This window comes from Artibeus jamaicensis, unplaced genomic scaffold (assembly GCF_021234435.1).
Source record: "Artibeus jamaicensis isolate MK-2021 breed Jamaican fruit bat unplaced genomic scaffold, CSHL_Jam_final scaffold_847, whole genome shotgun sequence".
NCBI classification, from domain to species: domain Eukaryota; kingdom Metazoa; phylum Chordata; class Mammalia; order Chiroptera; family Phyllostomidae; genus Artibeus; species Artibeus jamaicensis.
The window spans coordinates 23,629,069-23,647,060 of NW_026522057.1; the positions used below are offsets into that span (position 1 = coordinate 23,629,069).

A 17,992-nucleotide genomic window follows, 5' to 3' on the forward strand; every position below is an offset into this window, starting at 1 on the left:
TTTAATGTGATTCCCAACAAGGTAGTATTTACATTCGCCACTTTGCTATTGGTTTTCTCTGTGCTTCCTGTCTTTTTTTCGGTTTCCTTCCCTCATGCATGACTTATTTTGTGTTAAATGTTTCTCATCTGCCACTCGACTTCCTGTGTTCTTTCTTTTATGATATGTCTCAAGTTACTTTTCTTAGTGGTTGTCAGGGATTGTAATGAACATGTTAACTTAAAATGATCTCATGTGGACTAATGCTAACTTAATCTCCATGGCACACAGAAACTCCATTTCCAGTGAAGCTCAATCCCCTCTCTCTCCTCCTCTGGGCTAAGTTTGTCATGCAAATTGCATTTTTTTATACGTTATAAAGCATTGGCTCAGTTTTTAAAATTACTTCTGTGTGGTTGTGTTTTAAATCAGAAGAAAAGGAATTCCAAAGAATACATTTAGACTGCTTTTCATACTTATGTAGTTACTTTCACTGGGATTCATCAATAATTTCTTTTCTTTCTTATAAAAACCTGAAGTTCAATGTCTCGGGTCCCAGAGTGTCCTGTGTACTATTGTGCACCGTGGGGGACACCTGAGAAGGCAGGGGGCGCAGCTTACAGTGAGCTACCTCTTAAACAAACCTGTCTTTCTGCTTCTGGGCTCAGGGACATTGTGTTTGGAAACATAGCAAATTATTAGAAGACATTTTTTTTAGCCTAAGGAGTAGCTTCTAACTGAGGAGTGTAGAATTTGGATAATAGACCTGTGGTAGATCAAAGATGCCACAAATTCTTTTCTAGTCTTCCTATGGAGTCTAATTCCCCTCCCCTCGACTAGGCTGGCCTTAGTGACCTGCTTGACCAATAGACGGTAGCAGAAGTGATGTTCTGGGATTTCCAAGGCTAGGTCTCAAGAGGCCTTGTGGCTTCTGCCTGGGTCTCCAGAAGGCTCAGTGAAGGAGCCCTCAACCACCATGGTGGCCCTGGCTACCTCAATTCCATGCTGTGCCGGGGAGACCACACGCAGGTGCTGCAGGTGACAGACCTGCCGAGACATGTGAGAGCCATACTGGACGCCCCATATCAGCTCATCTGCCAGCTGAGCAGCAGCACGTGACCTCTGCTGACATAACACAGAACTGAAAGCACGTCCACCTGGGCCCCGTTGGCTTCCTGGCCCGCAGTCATAAGATGTGATGAAAGAGTCATTGTTTTAAGCCACGGTGCTGGAGAAATTCATTATACAGCAATAGGCTATGTAATACAATGAGATGACCTTGTTCATCTAGACTGGGCAGAAGAGACCACGAGAAATCATCTAGACTCAGGGTCTTAAATGCAAGTGCCCACAAGGGCCACCCGGGCGAGCGCTTCGAGCGGATGAGTAACCTGGGGTGGGAGGGGTCTGTGCGGACCGGAGAGTGTGTGTCACGTCTGAGAGGGAAGCCAGCTGCTGCCCGGAGGGGACATAAACCCCACGTTTCAGACTTTTCAAGAGCTGTCAGGCGTTTTAACGCAAAAATCCTAATTGTTAACTGCCGGGAACTAATTTTTAAAAATTATAATGTTACCTGGCAAGCCAAGTGATACGTTCCTGCAGGCTACAGTTTCTCCCCAGCTACCAGTTTGCAGTCTGACTCACCCCACTCAGATACAGACGAGAAAACAGTCATCCAGACAGGGGACGTGTCGTGCTTGAGTTTCCACCATGAGCTAACGTCCTCAAAGCCTGGGTCCGGGGCTCTTGTCACTGACCCACACCACGTGGTCGAAACAGGGAATTCTCAGACGGCTGGTCCTCTGCGGGGTCTTGGATTTAACTGAAATAAGAACAACGCTGCCTGCAGGCCCGGCAAGCTCTCAGAATGGACCCTTCTGAAAAGAGCAGAACAACAGCCCACAACTCCTGGGAGTGCCCAGGGCCCTGTGAGACGGGGCAGGAGGGAGGTCTCCGGCCCTTCACCCGAGTTCCACGCTGAGCAATGAGACTTGCGGCTCTTCCACACGCTCATGCTTGCCGGTAATGTTTCCTTTGCATCACAGTATCTTATGGTACAGAAAAGTATAAAAGCTGATGTCCAAGTTCATCAGAACTTGCTGGGGTGGTGGGCTCAATAATTTGTTTAGCTTGTCTCCCAAATAACTGAAGACATGTACATATTAATTAAAGTAGGCTAACTGCTGAAGCCAAGAATCCCAAAACTTAAAAAAAAAATTGTTGTCGCTCATGCAACCACTCATTGTGGGTGTGTAGGTTGCATTTCTCTTTGCTGCCCCCCACACACGGGGACTCGGAGGCCAAGCCCCTTTTTCCTCTTGTCTCCGATGCTCCCTTCGAGTCCCACGTATGCAGAAGGTTTCCAATGTGGAGAGCTGCACTGGAGTTTTTTTTTTTTTTTTTTTTTTTTAGGTAGGCTAGCCCCTGACATCTATGTACATCATATCTGCTCATGTTTCATTGCCCAGAACCCAGTCACATGGTCCTACTCCACCACAATGGATTCTGGGAAATGTAGTCCAGCTGCATGCCCAGGAGGAGAAGGAGCTGGGTCCTTGCCCCAGGATGCCTTGTTCTCCTTGTAAGAGACACTGCGAGCTGGGCTGGGTTGAGCTGGTGCTGAAGTGCCCCGACATCACAGGAAGGGGCATTTGGGGGCTTCTTCAGCATTTCAGAGATTGTAGAGCTGCCTATCCCTTCTGCCATAGGAAGCCCCCTGGGCTGAGGACTGTGTGTGGACTTCGTCTTGCTCTTGAGATTAGAAGCAATGGTAATTAATTTTATAGCACATTGTCTGGAAATATGTAATATTGTCATGCTACACATCAAAATTTCAAGAGGAACGTATGCTGCCGATTCTAGGGTCCATATTGCTAATAATAACGTTTATTGTTTACTACAGGCCAGGAACTATTAAAGAAGCACTCTGCAGAAATACCAAATTTTAATAGAGATTCAAATAAGGCGAAGCCAGGGCTGGTCAAAGAAGCTTCACGCCAAGGTGGGTATTTAAGTGGGATTGAAGGATTTGGCGATCAAGGTTAGAACAGAGGTCCTAAGATGGTGCTCCAGGCCTTAGAGAGGGAGATTTGGATCAGCGAGGCTGGCAAAAATGTTGGACGTCGTTACCTGGGAAATGTATGAGTGGGAAATCTGCTTCAGGCCAGTACAGCTTCAAGGGCGTCCAGCATTAACCTAGGGCCCTCTTCCCTCTCCTCCCTGCCTCAGTTGTAGACATTTTCTACTCTCAGTTCCTTGCCCTGGTAGCCAGGAGTTTGGAAAGAAACAGAGTGAAACCAATAGCTTAATTCTCCCCCTTGTATAGAGAACAAGAGCATGGTCGCTTAGCGTCTGGTGAAATTGTGGGAGAACAGAAGTGTTCAAAGCTGGAAGTCTCCTCTTGTTTATCTCGAGAGGGCACCTCGGCTGACGGTGGTCCAGGAGCCAAGGGTTCCTCCCAAAGATGACGTCAGTTTGTGTTTTCCTGATCTGCTTTATTTTAACCCCTCCTGGCTCCCTGCCGGAGGTATTCTTTGCCGGATATAACTGGACGAGCAAGGTCATAAAGGACGCGGGTTTCATTCCCTCCCCTATGGCCGCAAGGCGTTCTTCTCTGCTTGTCTTACCTCCGGCCACGTCCTGTTCCCTCAGCTCAGAGGAGGCTACCAAATAAACTAATTCCAATTAAGCTGTAATTACCTGAACGTCTTATCCCTCCTAGGACTATCTGGACCTGGGGAAAAAGGGATGGCAGCCAGGAGAGATTAATTCCTCCATTGCGGGATTCCAAGCGCAGTGAAGAGATTCAGTTTTCACAAGGAAGCGGTGACTTCACAGGACACAGAAACCTGCCTTAGCAGGCATTTTTACAGCCATGGCTGCAGCAGATAAAAAGCCAGGCCAGCTCCTGGCTGTGGGGGAGGACCGGGTGCAGCCCTGCCCACCCAGAGGTTGACTCGGCCACTGACTTGCCCAGTGGCCTCAGGCCAGCAGTTTTACTTTCCTGTGACTCAGCTTGCTGACTGAGAAATGGCCATAAACTGCCCTTCCCCACCCCCAAGGCGGCGCTCTGTGCCTCAATGCAATCAAATTAATGAAGAATCGAACGTCACAGTGCTCTCGAGCTGTCAATGCCACATCAGAGTGGGGCGCCTCTGTTTTCCTAATGGCTCTATTCTGCTTTCTGATTGGAGGGTCCTGCTGAGGAAGGGGCTCAGCATCTGCTGTAGCCACCTGGGGGACTTCTGCTTGGTGTGTGGGGCTAGAGGGGTGTCCTGGACAGGGACGTAAAAGAAACTAGAGACGAGAATGTCAGAGTTGAGCAGGGGCGTCCTGGGCCTGTAGTGAATGCTGGTGGGCCAGCCGGACTGTGGAGGCAGGACTTGGGCTCACAGGACATGGCCCGGGGACACTGGTCGGGGTCTAAGTTGGTGCTGGTGCCCTCTGACGGGTGTGCAGAGGCAGAGAAAGAGAAACAAATATCCCTGGAGAGTAAACCACCCCGAGGCCGGATCTTCGTGCCGCACCTGACCTTCTGGCTGCTTCCAGGCCCTGTGTGGGGTCTGACTGCACCCCCCTGTGAATGAATGAATGAATGAATGTCTGGGCAGCTTCCTGGGGTGGATTGGGCCTGGCGTCAAGCATGGGGGTGGGTCTGGAAGGCAGAGGGGGACTGTGTGTCCCTGGGTGCTCAGCCACATGCCGTCATGTGGGCAGCTGGTGTCCTGGGGTACTATCAGGATGGCCACACGGTGTCAGCTAACAGCCCTGGGGCTCGCGCGTCCAAGCACCTTCTAGGGTCAGAAAGTCGGGAGCCCGAGAGCCGCCCCCACCAACTAATGCAAACTTGCACCAGAGAAAACCGATCTGCTGTTACTCTCCAAGGGCATCACCTGCCTAACACTCCACGTGTTGAGTGCTGATTACTCATGTGGTCTGGTTCCCATGGGGTCACCTGAATGCAAGAAAGGAAGGGAAAAAGTGAAGAGAAAGACCCCACAGAAATTAGAACACGGGCGACAGCAGCTCAGCCCTCACCTGTCTCTCCCCCTACCCTTTCCGTTTGTGCAAAGACAGCCCAGTTATTCCCCACACTGAGGCTATTTAGTCATGTGTTTTTGTTGCAATAAACAGGGAGGCCAGAATGTTCCAGCTCTTCCATTGTTCTAATGATACTGGACCAACACCCCCTGCTGCAGCTTGTATCTGACTTAGGGGCTGCCACTCCCCCTTCCCGGGCCGTGGGGGGCTGTACCGGTGGATCCATCATGCTTTTCTGCTGAGCTGGGACCCAGCCTTGGAACCCTTCATGACACAGCCATTCGGGCAGCCAATTACCGATCGATCGGAATTGGTGTAAGATGAAAGCGATGTGTCATCCTTGATTTGATTCCTTTCTCACCACTGTACCTTAGTCTGCTTAGGGAAAGAATGCAGAGACCTGCCGTCCTGCCGCACCCTTGACCCCAGAGTCCGCTTCGCATTCATCAGGCTGCTTCAGCTCCCCAAGGAGCGGTGAGGGGCAGGGACGAGGAGTTCTGGAAGCTGTGCACACACGCCAGTGTCCTTGTTTGTTCTCTCTCTCCCCTGACTCCCTTCCTTCCTCTTCTCGCCCCCGGAATCTCAACCCCCACGGCAGCAAGAGGTCTTGGATAACAGGGCGTGGACAAATGACCAGGTACCCGAAAGAGTCCACCAGCACGGAGCGGGAGCAAGAGGGCTCGGCAGTGTCTACAGCTTTTTGGATTGAAGCCGAGGATGTGGGCCAAACCTCGGGGGAGTCCAGTCACTGGCACTGCCAGGCAGGAAGCAAGTAATGGGGCCACCGGGTTTGAGGAACAGAAAGGGAACAAGGGTTGCCATAGCTTCCCTCTTCCTCCAGTTTGGACTTTTCCAGGGTTGGCTGACTTTAGACCCTTCAAGCGCTGAGTCCAATTTAAATTAGATGAGTTTCTAGGGTTGCTTCCTCATTCCTTCATGTGACTAGATTGAAGACCCACTAAGGGTCTGAATATGGTAACCAGTTACGGAGGTGGAGGGGAGGTCATCTGTGAACAGGAGAGATCCCATCCTCTCTCCAGGGAGCCTATAAGCAGCCAGGAAAAATTGAAATAAATTCTTACGGAACCTCGATGAGGTCTCCAGCAAGAGAAGTGCAGGAAACCGCACGCGGCATTTGTGCAAACACGCATGTACGCATTGGCATTAGGTATTTTAAAGCCACAGCTTCCCTTGAAATTTTGGTAACCCTGCCCTCAAGAGCCAGAACCAAGACAATATCAGGGAGTTTGGTCTGTTAAGATGCTACCTGACCTGCAGGCCTCTTGTTTACCCGGCGAGCATCCACTGAGCACCAGCTCTAGTTCACAGAAGATGACCCCTCTGCATCTGCAGCCAGATCCCCTGAGTCGGAGGGCCATAGGCAGAATGCCCAGCCCAGGCCCTTGAGGAGTCGGGTCCGGCAGCCCTGCTCGACTTGGGGACCCCTCCTGTTTTCGTGGCAAGCTCCATCCCGACTGCACGATGAGGTGCAACCGCTGAATTCACGCTGGCCCTGCGAGACTGGGAGGACAGAGGTTATGATGCTGATGCCTTTTCTGGACATGCACAGACAAGGTCAGCTTGCAGAACTGCTTCTTGCAGATCACTGTTCACTTTCACTCCAATAAGCTAATATTCCTCATCCCTCGACAGAGAATCAATTTTACCTGCCTGTGTGCAGATGAGAAGAGGAGCCATAGAGAAGGGAGAAGCAGAAAAGAGAATTTTATAGTTTTCCAAGGCAGAAGCCCCCACACCTCTTTGCAATCAACAGTGGTGATGAATATCCCCCACTGAACGAATCCAGGCCCCCAAGCGCCACCACCGAGACCCCTGCCTCCTGCTGTTCCTGCCCTCGTCCAGGCTTCCCCCGCAGTGGTGTGGCACTCCTGAGCACAGGTGATAAAAGACTTGAGCCTCTGTCTTGGACACTCTCTCTTTGTTCCCTTGGTTCTCTTATCTGTTTCTCTCAGGAAAATCATTGCTAAGTACTGAGCAGAGCTCCGGAGAAGCCCACCTGGTGGGGGACTGATGCCACCTGCCTCCAGCCTGTTAAACTTTTGGGTGATGGTGGCCCCGGACAACCATAGCTTGACTGCTACCTAATCACAGACCCTGAACTGGAAGCATCAGCTAAGCTGCTACCAGATTCCCGATCTCCAGAAACTGCAAGGTGACAGATTGGGGGTGGTTTATTTTACAGCGGTAGGTAACTCATACCTGGCTCTATTTTTCCGACCATGGGTGGCAAACACCTCCCCAGTTCAGAGAAAACACCCATCTCATCTTCTAAATCCAGTAACACCTGAATAGGTGATTTATTTGTTACCAAACATCTTGGTAGTTATCACTGCTCTCCTCACTAATAGCAGACGCCTCACGGTTCATAGAATTCATTTAGGTATTCCGTCAATGAACATTTCCTGGACTCCCACTAATTACAGGCATGGCAATGCCTGTGGGCTGGGATGCAGAGGCGAATAAACATGCTCTCTCTCCAGGGGGAGATTATCAGACTTGTCATTGTGATGCAGAGGAGAAGGTTCCCGGTGATCTGGGGAATGAAGAATGAGACTTGGCATCTCTGTCCTCAGGTCGTTCATTAGAATCTGGGGGGAGAGATACAACGTCTAAACCACAAACAGAGATGATCCTCTCAGGCGTAGTCCGAACTGGAAACGTGTGACAGCTGAGTAGATACGTGGCTGCCAACAGACAAGTAATTTCTCATCAAATAAATGATGTGAAATTTAGGTAAGTATGAAAGATTTTTTTTATGCTTATTTTTTTATTTAAGTTCCCTGGGTTTCCGTGACTTACTAGAGAAAGAAGTTTAGAAGGTCTCACAACACAACAACAAAAGAAAATCTCCCATTTCCATTTTGGGGCAAAGTTATACCTTTCTTCCCTAGCTCCCTATGGCACAGAGAAAAATGAATCCAAAATTTCTCAATTTTTTTAAGGTCCATGGAGAATTCCCTATACTGGTTTATGCCTCTCTATTGTCCAGTTGAAGGGAAGGGGTTATGCAGGTGAAATATACTAGAACCTCATTATAATACTGTCCTAAAAATGCACGCTCTAACAGTTCTTCTTTGGAAGGTCCTTTTATGTCTTGGTTGAATGTGGTAACAGAAGAAGCTACATCAAAAGTTCTATGTGTTTTTTTTCCCTACCTCCATGATATTCTCGGTTTGGGCTTATGATAGATGGACTACTGAATGCGGAGTACATGGGGGTAAAGCAGGCTTTAGCATCGTGGTAGACCAGATGTCCTAACTGGTATTTTTTAAAATAAAGAATAAACTTGGCTTGCCTGGTGTAGTTATTGTTTTTCATTAAGCAATAATTGAACACTTACATTCTCAATTATTACCCTTACATTATGGCTAAGGAGCCCTTCAAAAATATCTCTTATAATGGAGAAATATTTTTCTCTGCCCATGTTTCTATCAAAGATGGGAAAATTAAAAGCAGACATAAAAAAAAGGCACATAATTCACCGAGAATGGGAACTGTAAAACATTAATTTCTGGCCCGCGTTCCTCATTACCGTCACTTGCCTGGTGCTTGTAGGCACTTAAGTCTATGACCCCCCCACAACAGACCTCGAGATGGCTCTTTCCCGATACTCCCATAGCGAGCAATTCCCCCCATCAAATGCAGCCAAGGGTCACCTCACCACAGTGCCCCTGTGAGTGGACAAGAGCTCAGGGGTGAGGTTTCTTTGCAGCGCTGTCCACACACTTCTGCCACGGTGCCCGTATTTCAAGGTTCTGCTTCAGCCAAATGGCTACTTGCTACACCCGGAAAGCCCTGGTGTACAGTCACAAACCCGGGTCGAGAAGGTCTGTTGAGACTGGGCCCCGGAACCACGTGCCCTTGGCTTGTCCTTGCCGTCCAGATTCGCTATGTTTTCATAAATTCTCTTGGGTAAAAGTAAAACAGACTTTTAAAAAATGGAATTAATTGCATAGTAAATATATGGATAATGAGATACCAGGGCTTTCTAAAGGCCCCAGAAATGGTCTTCAAATGGAGGAGAAAATGGAAGCCCAGAGATGGCCGACTGAAGGATGTGCTTCTCCAGGTTGCCCAGCAGGCAGGTCAGTGATGCGGGGTTGGGGGTGGTGCGGCGGGGGGCGGGGGGGTGCTGACCATTTCCGCACCTCATGTGGGTCGGAGCCCGATATTAGGTACACCGCACTGTCTGAAACTGTTAAAAGTAGAGCTGGTTTTATTTCTCAGATTCCGAATCTCTAGTCTTTCTTACCTGTGAACCACTGTGATGTCATATAAAGAGGGGAAGAATTAAGGAGAAAGGCTGACATTTGCCAAGTCTTTACTGCACCGAGCCAAGCACAACATCAGGCATGGCTCATACCTCATTTCACCCTGTGAGATATGACCTATTCACCTCATCTTTTAGATAATAGGACACCCCCAAAGCATGAAGCAAATTGCTCAGTCTCACGGTGGCGGAGGGAAGATCAAACTCGGACAGGCTGGCTCTGTAGTACAATCTTTTCAGCAAAGATTTCAACAGAATTCTGGTGCACTCATCCGAATTGTTTCCCTCTCCCTAGAATGTTCTCATTCACTTACTTCCTACTTCCTGGCCCTCATTGCCCTTTCAAGACCCGGATCAATTTGGCTTCTGGGGCAACTTCCCCGGACCATGAGCCCACTTTGGCATCGCCTTTCTCCAACCACTTCTGTCTTTGAAGAAGCACCCATTTCCTACGAGTACTTGCTGCATAATTAGTACTTCATCATATGGGCAGAACATGCTGGAATAGCTAGTGCTGCCTTATTTTTTAATCGTCTTGTGCTTGATACTATTTTCACTCAACTCCTTGCGTGGGGGGATTTATTTTACTTTCATCCTGTTCTGTGTGTGTGTGCATGCCTGCGTGGTGGGTTTCCCAGCAAACATTCCCCAGCTTCCTTTTGGGGGATTACCAATCCCCCCTTGTACATGATTTTGAGGAGAGGGAATGGACTAGGGAATCTGAAGAGCCCGGTCCTCCAGCTCAGCGCCCCGGTACAGCCAGAGGTGAGCATGTGACCTGAGCTCAGCCAATTGGATCTCCCTTCCCAGGACAGAAGCTCTAACTGGTGACCACTTATTGTCATGGTGACATGCCCGCCAGCCTGTTCGGGGCTGGCTTCCTGAAACCTGTTCCTCACTGCAGGCTTGGCTCTTCTTCGTCCTTGGCCTGGTCTCCTGGCCTCCCTGCAGTTCTGTGGACCCTGAGGCCTTCCCAAAACGTCTCCTCTGCTCCGGTTTGTTTTGGTTGTTGGTAACCACGTGCTCCCGCAGAAACCAAGCCTGGGCTGGGCTCAGATCAGCAGTATTAAGTACGAATTCTTTACAACTGCCTTTTTGAGGTATCAATGTGACTTCCACCCAGCATACTGATGGAAATGGGCATCTCACTCTTTCAGAGCCTGAGCTCCAGAGGGGGGTGGCGGCGTGTTTCGGATTATAGTCAGGGGACCTCTAAGAGGCCACCTCCCTTCGCCCAGTGCCTCCTTTGCACATCCACTCAGCCTACCCTGCTTTCTCTGCACTTGACACCTGGGGCGTGTATGGCATTAAACTGTGGTGATGGAGAGCATTTCCCCTGCGCCTCACCTTTATCACGGTGGCCTGCCACAGGGCAGCTCTGTTTTCAGTCAAGCGCCCTGGGCTAGTCTCCCAGGAAACCTCATCCCATTCCTCAAATCAGCCAGAGACGGGAAAACAGAAAGTAAATGTGAAGCCGGAGGGAGGGAGCCGGGGAAGCAGAGGCAGGTATGGATGGGTGACAGGCAGAGGGAGCCGCGGATGGGGGCTGTTTCAGGGGCACGCCGCGTCTCATGTCCCAGGGAGAGCAGAGGGGGGCACCGAGCCGCGCCCAGGCACAACACGGTAAACCTCTCCCCAGCGTGGCCATTAAGAGTTAAACTGGGCAAAATTCTTTCCCGCAGGATTTCTCCTGAAGCTGGGAACGCATGCCATCCCTTTCTCTCAAAGTCGGCGTCAGCGGGGGCCCACGGAACTCACACACGTGTTCGCTGAGTGCGTGTGAAATAGCGGTGCTGAGGTCAGGGGGGACGTGAGGCAGCAGCCGGACGTCACAACGGCAGCGGACTGGGTGGCCCCTGATCTTGCAAACACCCCTTGTTTCTAGGTCATATTATTTCAAGACCACACGATCCCAAGTTCAGCCCTGATGCCAAGTAAACTCCCACAAACAGAACCCCGAAGGAAATACTAGTTTTCCTGGTTCTCTAACCCCTGGGAAACATACTACCTTACCCTTCAAAAAAGCACCCCTCCTACATGCACACACGATTTTCAGTGAGTTTCATTTAGGATGATGTTCACGTGTCTGTAGTCCAGGGAAGCATGGACCCCCCCTAGTGCCACCCCAGTTAAGAACTTCTATGCTAGGAGTCAGTGCAAGAACATGGTCGACATTTCTGTGGGCGACGGGGAAAGATTCCTACAGACGGGTATTCTGTTTCGCAAAAATTCTCAGTCTCTAGGAAAAGAGGCACAAACTAGAGGAGGAGGAGATGTGAATAAGGCCGAGATGCAAGGAGATGGGCCCAGGGCTTCCAGCAGCCTTTTAGGCTACGTCTGGTGCAGCTTACGTGGTAAAGAAGACAACCCAGGAGAAATTAGAGATGAGAGGGAGGGACTGAGTCCCCACAGCACGGTCAGAGATCCTGATCCAGCTACACCTGAAGCCATCGTGCCTTGAACATTCCAGTTATGGGGGCAGAGCCACCCCTTTTGGTTTAAGCTCATCTGAGATGGATTTCTGCCACTTAACGACTCATTAGTCATTGTGGTGGATCATGGATGTACAGAGCGTACATTCTTCTCATGCAGAAAAAGTGGTAACAGAAAGAAAAAGATTCTAAATGTCCAGGTTGCTGAAATGTAGTGGAAATACCATGTCTTGAAGAAGGCCTGGGAAAATTCTTGGCCCCACAAGGCAACCCAGGGCCACCAGCTTCAGCGCCAAGGAAAAGCACTTCCGCTTGGGAACCTGTGCGGGGTGGGGGCGTGGGGGGTTTCCAGTGGGAGGGCAGACGGCTCCGAAAGCTCCTCCTTTTAAAGGAACACTAGTCATATTAGTATTAGTGCCACCCTTAATAACCTCTGTAAGGACCCTATTACCAAATGAGGTCATATTATGAGGTGTGGGGGGCTAGGACTTCAAGATTTGATTCAATCCTCACACCTTCCCAATAAACTGCTTGCCTCCAAACCCTTAATTCAGGGTCTGTTTTCAGTGCAAGCCAAGTCAAGACAGCAGGTATAAGGCTAGTGCTGTTATCACACACGTGGGAGATCTCGAGCTCTTGTTTTCAAGTGGGGTGTCTGTCAGAGCTTTGGTGCAGAACAGGTCCGAACGTCAAGGTCCTGGAGGAACCTCACGCCCTCCTGGAGACCCACGCTGCGTCCACCGAAGATCTGATTCTCCCGGGTGTCAGGGTGAACTGCACCCGGCACAGACCAAGCAGAACGGTCGGTCAGGAAGGGTGGCTCTTGAACTCGGAACTCAGTCTTTTAATTCCTCTAAGCTTTGACTTGGAGAACTTGGGATGGGAAATGGAATAGGAAGTGGATCTTCATCCTGGGGCAGGGCAGGGCTTTGGAGTTCATTTCGGGAACACACTGCTGCCTTTTCTGTGCGGAAAACCAGAAGCGAGTGTGGGCCTGGCCCCCAGTGTGGCCGAGGGCCCGCGTGGCTTGGCGTCTGGGGTTTGTGGACGTGTCGGCTTGGGGCTTTCGGCTGCTGTGATGGGGGCTGATTTTCTCTCTGAAGAGGCCCCCACAGACCTGGCGGATCCTGCGCTGGATGTTCAAACTCCACTGATCCAGAGAGACGCAAGCTGCAGAGGTTTTTGGTGGCTGTGCCTGCCTCTTGCTTGGCTGTGAACTTGGAGAGATTTAAGAGGCAGAGCGATCGGAGGCCAGAGCACAGGCTGGGGCTGTACCCCGCTCAGGCTCACACGGGGCCTGTGAGAGGAGGCAAGCTGTCAAATGCCACAGCTCAGAATGGAGCCATCGGCACAGCTTGTTGAAGAGTTGGATTAGGTATTTTAATAGGCATCGCCGAAGAAGGGGGACGCATGGTGCATCATAACCGGAAGCTTCATGACCATAAAACAGTTGAGAATTTCGGGAGGGAAAGCTCTTCTCCCAACAGTGATCCTATAGAAGGCTGGGAAGTTCTTTACCAATTGTAATTTATTGGAATTAAAATCGTGCATTTAGTTTATTTTGGAGAGGGGTGGGGAAGAGGGCAGGTGACTCCAAAGAAACCACAGGGCAAAGCTCACTGTACCAGCGGATCTGACACCGGTTCCCTCCAGGGGCGCAGAGCAAGCCCTCTCACCACTGCCCCCAGATTCTTGGAAACCGCACCTTCAAACAAAACGGCCTATGAGGAAAGCAGTTTACGGTAGGCTAATTGATACACACAAGAGTTAAGTTCCTACAGCATATTTCTGGTCACGAAAACATCGCCAAGCTCCTAAATAAAGACCCAAGACACCTCCAATATTAACAATTGAAAGAAATGTCAGCTACACATACATTTAAGAAAGATGAATGAAAACAATTAAGGTCATTATTTTCCCACCCGTTTGTCCTAGTTCAGGGTCGCAGTGGGCTGGGGCCCTTCCGTCCCAGGGCACGCTCACACGCACCCTCACTCACTCCGATGGGAGTGTCTCGGACACGCCAGCTCACCTCACTTGCGGGTACTCGGGGCACGGGGGGGGGGGGAACTGGGGGCCAAGGAGGAGCCCCAGCAAAGGAACGGGAAGGACGAGCCAACGAGCCAACCCCACACAGCCTGTGGACCCGGCTGGGAATCGATTTTTTTCCATCAATATTTTAACAAACAATGTTATTCAAAGACTTGCTGTATGGTCTATAGAGGTTTTCATGAAAAACCTCGGCAAGTCCAAGTGTGAGAGTTACTCTGTGTCTGTACCATACACCATGAAATCTGCCAACTCTGCTGTTAAGATCTAGGTACCTGGGCAAAGGAAGTATACTCTGCTGTTAGCAAAGGAGGGTTGCAGCTTTCAATTTACCCAGCACTAAGTCCAGGAACAGTCATGGTTTCTTGGGTGGGGGCTATGCTTATGTATTTATATATGTAATATGTATTATATATAACATAGGTAACGCATATAATGTATAATAGGTATTGTATTATATAGATGCCACGAAGGAGCCTTGCAGCCCTGGGAACTCATATTCGATATGTAGAATGGGACAGGTGGGTGGGCGACTGATGACGAAAGAGCCAGAAAAATCCTGCCCCTGGAGGACGGAAGAATGTAGTTAGAATTCTCAGGAAGGCAGCGCCAGGCGCAGGTCACAGGGAGACAGCGCCCTGTGGATGCCCCCACATCCCGGCAGGAGGCGGGAGGCTCGGAAGGAATGAGCCCCTGGGGATTCGCTTCCGGAATTGAGAAGGCACACACACTCCCCTCCACTGGGGGCGCCTCGCCTCCCCTTCCCATCCAGCTACTCCCACGCTCGGTCTCCATCGGAGCCATGGAGAGCAGCGGGCAGAAGGGCCAGCAGGCTCCCATCCCAGGACCAGGCTTCTCAGCGCCCAGTGGAGGGCAGGGCTCCTGGCACGAGGATTTGCATTTGCAAATGGGCTGTGCTGCCCCTGATTTATTTCATTGTGTCTTCTAAGCTCTGCCCTTCATCTGTGGATGTGTCTTGTGTCTTATCTCCCAAGAGCCCGTTGGCTGTGGATGTCGCCTGTTGGCTGGAACTTAATTAAGCCATGTTTTGAAGACCCGGCAGCCCTCAGGCACCCAGCCACCTTATCTCGCTGTGCAGAAGTTCCCCTGGGACCCTGGTGGGGGAGGGGTCAGAGATGGAGTTTTTGATTTGCAATACAAAATAAGGCCTATTTTTAACACATTCCCTGGGAAGCCCAGGTCCCCTTTGGGGAAACCAGAACATTTGGGGGTTGCAAGGAGCCTTACCAGGTTCTATGTCAAGGGGGCGGGTGGAAGGAAAAGTGGGGACTGGAGAGAGACCTGGCTGGTGGGCCAAGTTCATCCCGATTACCCAGATACCTCAGCGAGATGCACTAATTGTCTCTCCAATGGGACACTGAGGAAAAGGAAGCAAAGGGGTTGATCCCAAGGAAGGAGAATTCTACAAATGTCCAAAGTGCCCCAAAGGTGGGTATCAGCTCACCTCAGCCGCTGCTATAGTGCTGAGCCACCACAAGGTGGCGATGAGCAAGGACAGTTTGCCTTGATAGAAAGTGCTGTTGGTGCTCGATTTTATGCGCTGGGACTTAAGGAGTCAGGTCGACCGGGAGTTTGACTGTGCTCACACGAGAATTTCATGTGTGTTCCCAATGCAAAGGGCAGAAGGGGTCTCCTCCCCTCCTCGGCATGAGAGTGACGAAGGCCAGGCCTGGCTCCCCTCCAAGGGTCCACTGCCCGACTGAAGAGCACTGGGGTTCTGTGTATGGGTCCCTCCCCAACCCCAGGCCAGCTCAGCCCAACCCAGCAGAGCCCTCCCAAGGGTCTACCACTGAGCCCTGGACCAGCTGGTAGCGAAGGTTAAGCTACAGCATCGCAGACACTGTTACAGGTCTCCGTCAGGCCTTTGCGATTACCGCATAAAGGGGCGGCCCCTTCACGGGCGTGGGGAGCTGCACAGGAGCGTAGAGTCCTGAGACACAAAGGTCTTGCTGGTTTTTCCCGTGCCGGTTGCGTGAGCTTCTGTGGATGGGAGTGATTTGTGTTCTGTGAGCATATCAGGCCTTTGGTCAGCTTGGCTGAATGAAATGTCAAAATACAAGCATGTTGCTGCAGCAACGACCAACATAAAGTCCCATCTCGTATTCATACTACCGCTTATAGTTGTGAAATTGCTTCTCACTCGCTGTCTCTTGGATCCTCACAACCTGACGAGGCAGGCAGGGCCAGGAGTCACCGAGACTCGGCCGGTGGTGTGTCTCTGAGCGCATTACACAGAGGTGCCCCTTCCTCTGGGGGGGGGGGGGGCAAAGCCTGCTGCTCGGCTGGGCCCTCCTGTGCAGGGCCAGCCTGCCCAACCCTCCGTGGCAGCCCTGCGTGCATCTTCGTGTGTGAAGAAATTAAGGCTCAGAGTCTGGCTCAGACCTTGTACAAGGTGGCTCCTCTGGTAGAGCTTCTAGGTCGCATGTCAGCATTTCCTTCACCGTACATGTGTCTCCTCCTAACTCACCTTCTAGCTTCACATCCACAAACAGCCCTTAAAAAAACCAATGACACTTAATATGAGTATTCACCTTTTTTCTCTTATTCTCACCCAAGGGTCCTCCTGGCTGAGTCAAATAAATGTCTTTATCAAGAACCAGCCTTACGGGATTTTGACTTACTATGTAAGACTCCACAATAAAATTTAATTCTTTGAGATTGTCAAGGCTGCTGCTGCAAACGGTCGATTTGTCTTTAAATCCAAGTGCACCTGGAAGGGAATTCTGTAAGTCCTGTTTCCCAAACTGTGTTCCTCAGGGCACTGTCTAGTCCTGTCAGGGGAGGGCCGTTTGGGTAACCTGGAGCCTCATCCAAACGCGGACTGCTGGGCCCCCCTCGGAGTGTCTGACTCAGGGGGGTTGGGGAGGGGCCTGAGAATTTGCCAGTTTGCATTTCTAACAAGTTCCTAGGTGAGGCTGCTGCTGCTGCACCCAGGACCACATGTAGTGGGAAGGAAGGTTCCAGAAGGTGCTAATGGGGGTTCAACATGGCTTCAGTGTTTTGCTTTTTAAAATATACTTCTAGTACTCTCGTGGAAGAGAATTCAGAAGATGGTTTGAAAAACTCCATCGCAAGCCATAAGAAGCTAACTTTGCCATCTGGGCTTCATTTATTAATTTCCTTTCAGTCATTTAAACAAACACTAATTAAGTGCCGAACATGTGCCAGGGTCTGTTCAAGTCCCTGGGGATTCTCGGGCCTGGCCCCTGTCCTCCCAGAACACTCAGTCCGCCAGGGGCGCCGAGAAGGAAACCGGCCGCTACGACCCAGTGGCTTAGCGGATGCTGGGCGGCTGGGGGCTGGGGCGGTGGGGCTGTGGGTGAGCCAACAGCAGGCAAGGGGAAGGCTGTCTGAGCCACTCTTCACCTCCGAGGCAATGGATGGCTTTTATGCTGTTAGACCTGTAGACCTGTGGCCCCTGCCTTTAACCATATCAGGGGTCCTGGGGAGCCGCAGGCCATGCAGGGGCAATCCAGAGGTCTGTGTGTTCACTGGAAGGGCAGGCCAACAAGAAATCCTTCCTGCTTTTGAACTGCCTCTCTCCCATACACAGGGCTCTTCCCAGCTGCCAGGAAGAAGTTGCAGTGACTGGGGTGAGAGTAGGGGCAGGGCGTGTTCATGGGACCAGGGTCGAGAGTCCCGAAGGACGTGGCTTGCACCATGTCCACCAAGAGAAGAAACCCAGGTCTGGTCATCGGGCGGCTGGGAAAGGAAAAGACAGTGATGACCAGGGCCGGCTTCATGAATGTGTGATCTGTGCGGACCCACTGTGCCCCCACACGGGAGATCCCCAAGCTTGGCTGCATGTTCTGCTGTGGCCATCACCAAAGTCTTAAGAATGTTTGAAATTTTTTAATATCGTTTGAACCTGCAGTTTCACCCTGCACATTGGGCCTTGCTGATGATGTAGCCGGTTCTGATGATGACTAAGTCAGTCACTCACGAACGCCAGATACTGAATCGGGCATGGCGGTTCTCAATTTCGTAGGATGGGGCTCCTGCCTGAGAAGCCGTCTGAACCCAGACAATGTGACTAGGAATTGGCAAGCGAGTGTATGAAGCAAGAGCAGAGCAGAACGTGCCTGACCTTTCATGCCCACAGAGAGGGTTTCTCTTTGCCACAAATCAGGGCTGTTGACAGAGAGCTCCGCATCCTCTATCACAGTGACGAGGCACTGGA

General features: G+C 50.8%; 1 non-coding gene across 1 annotated transcript; it reads left to right on the forward strand.

The window, feature by feature from the left end:
- The first annotated feature begins 17,203 nt into the window (after nt 1–17,203).
- LOC119064165 (small nucleolar RNA U85) lies at nt 17,204–17,516 on the forward strand. Its single transcript, XR_005085330.2, has one exon. It is a non-coding gene; the product is annotated as a small nucleolar RNA U85 (small nucleolar RNA).
- The last annotated feature ends 476 nt before the right edge of the window (nt 17,517–17,992 follow it).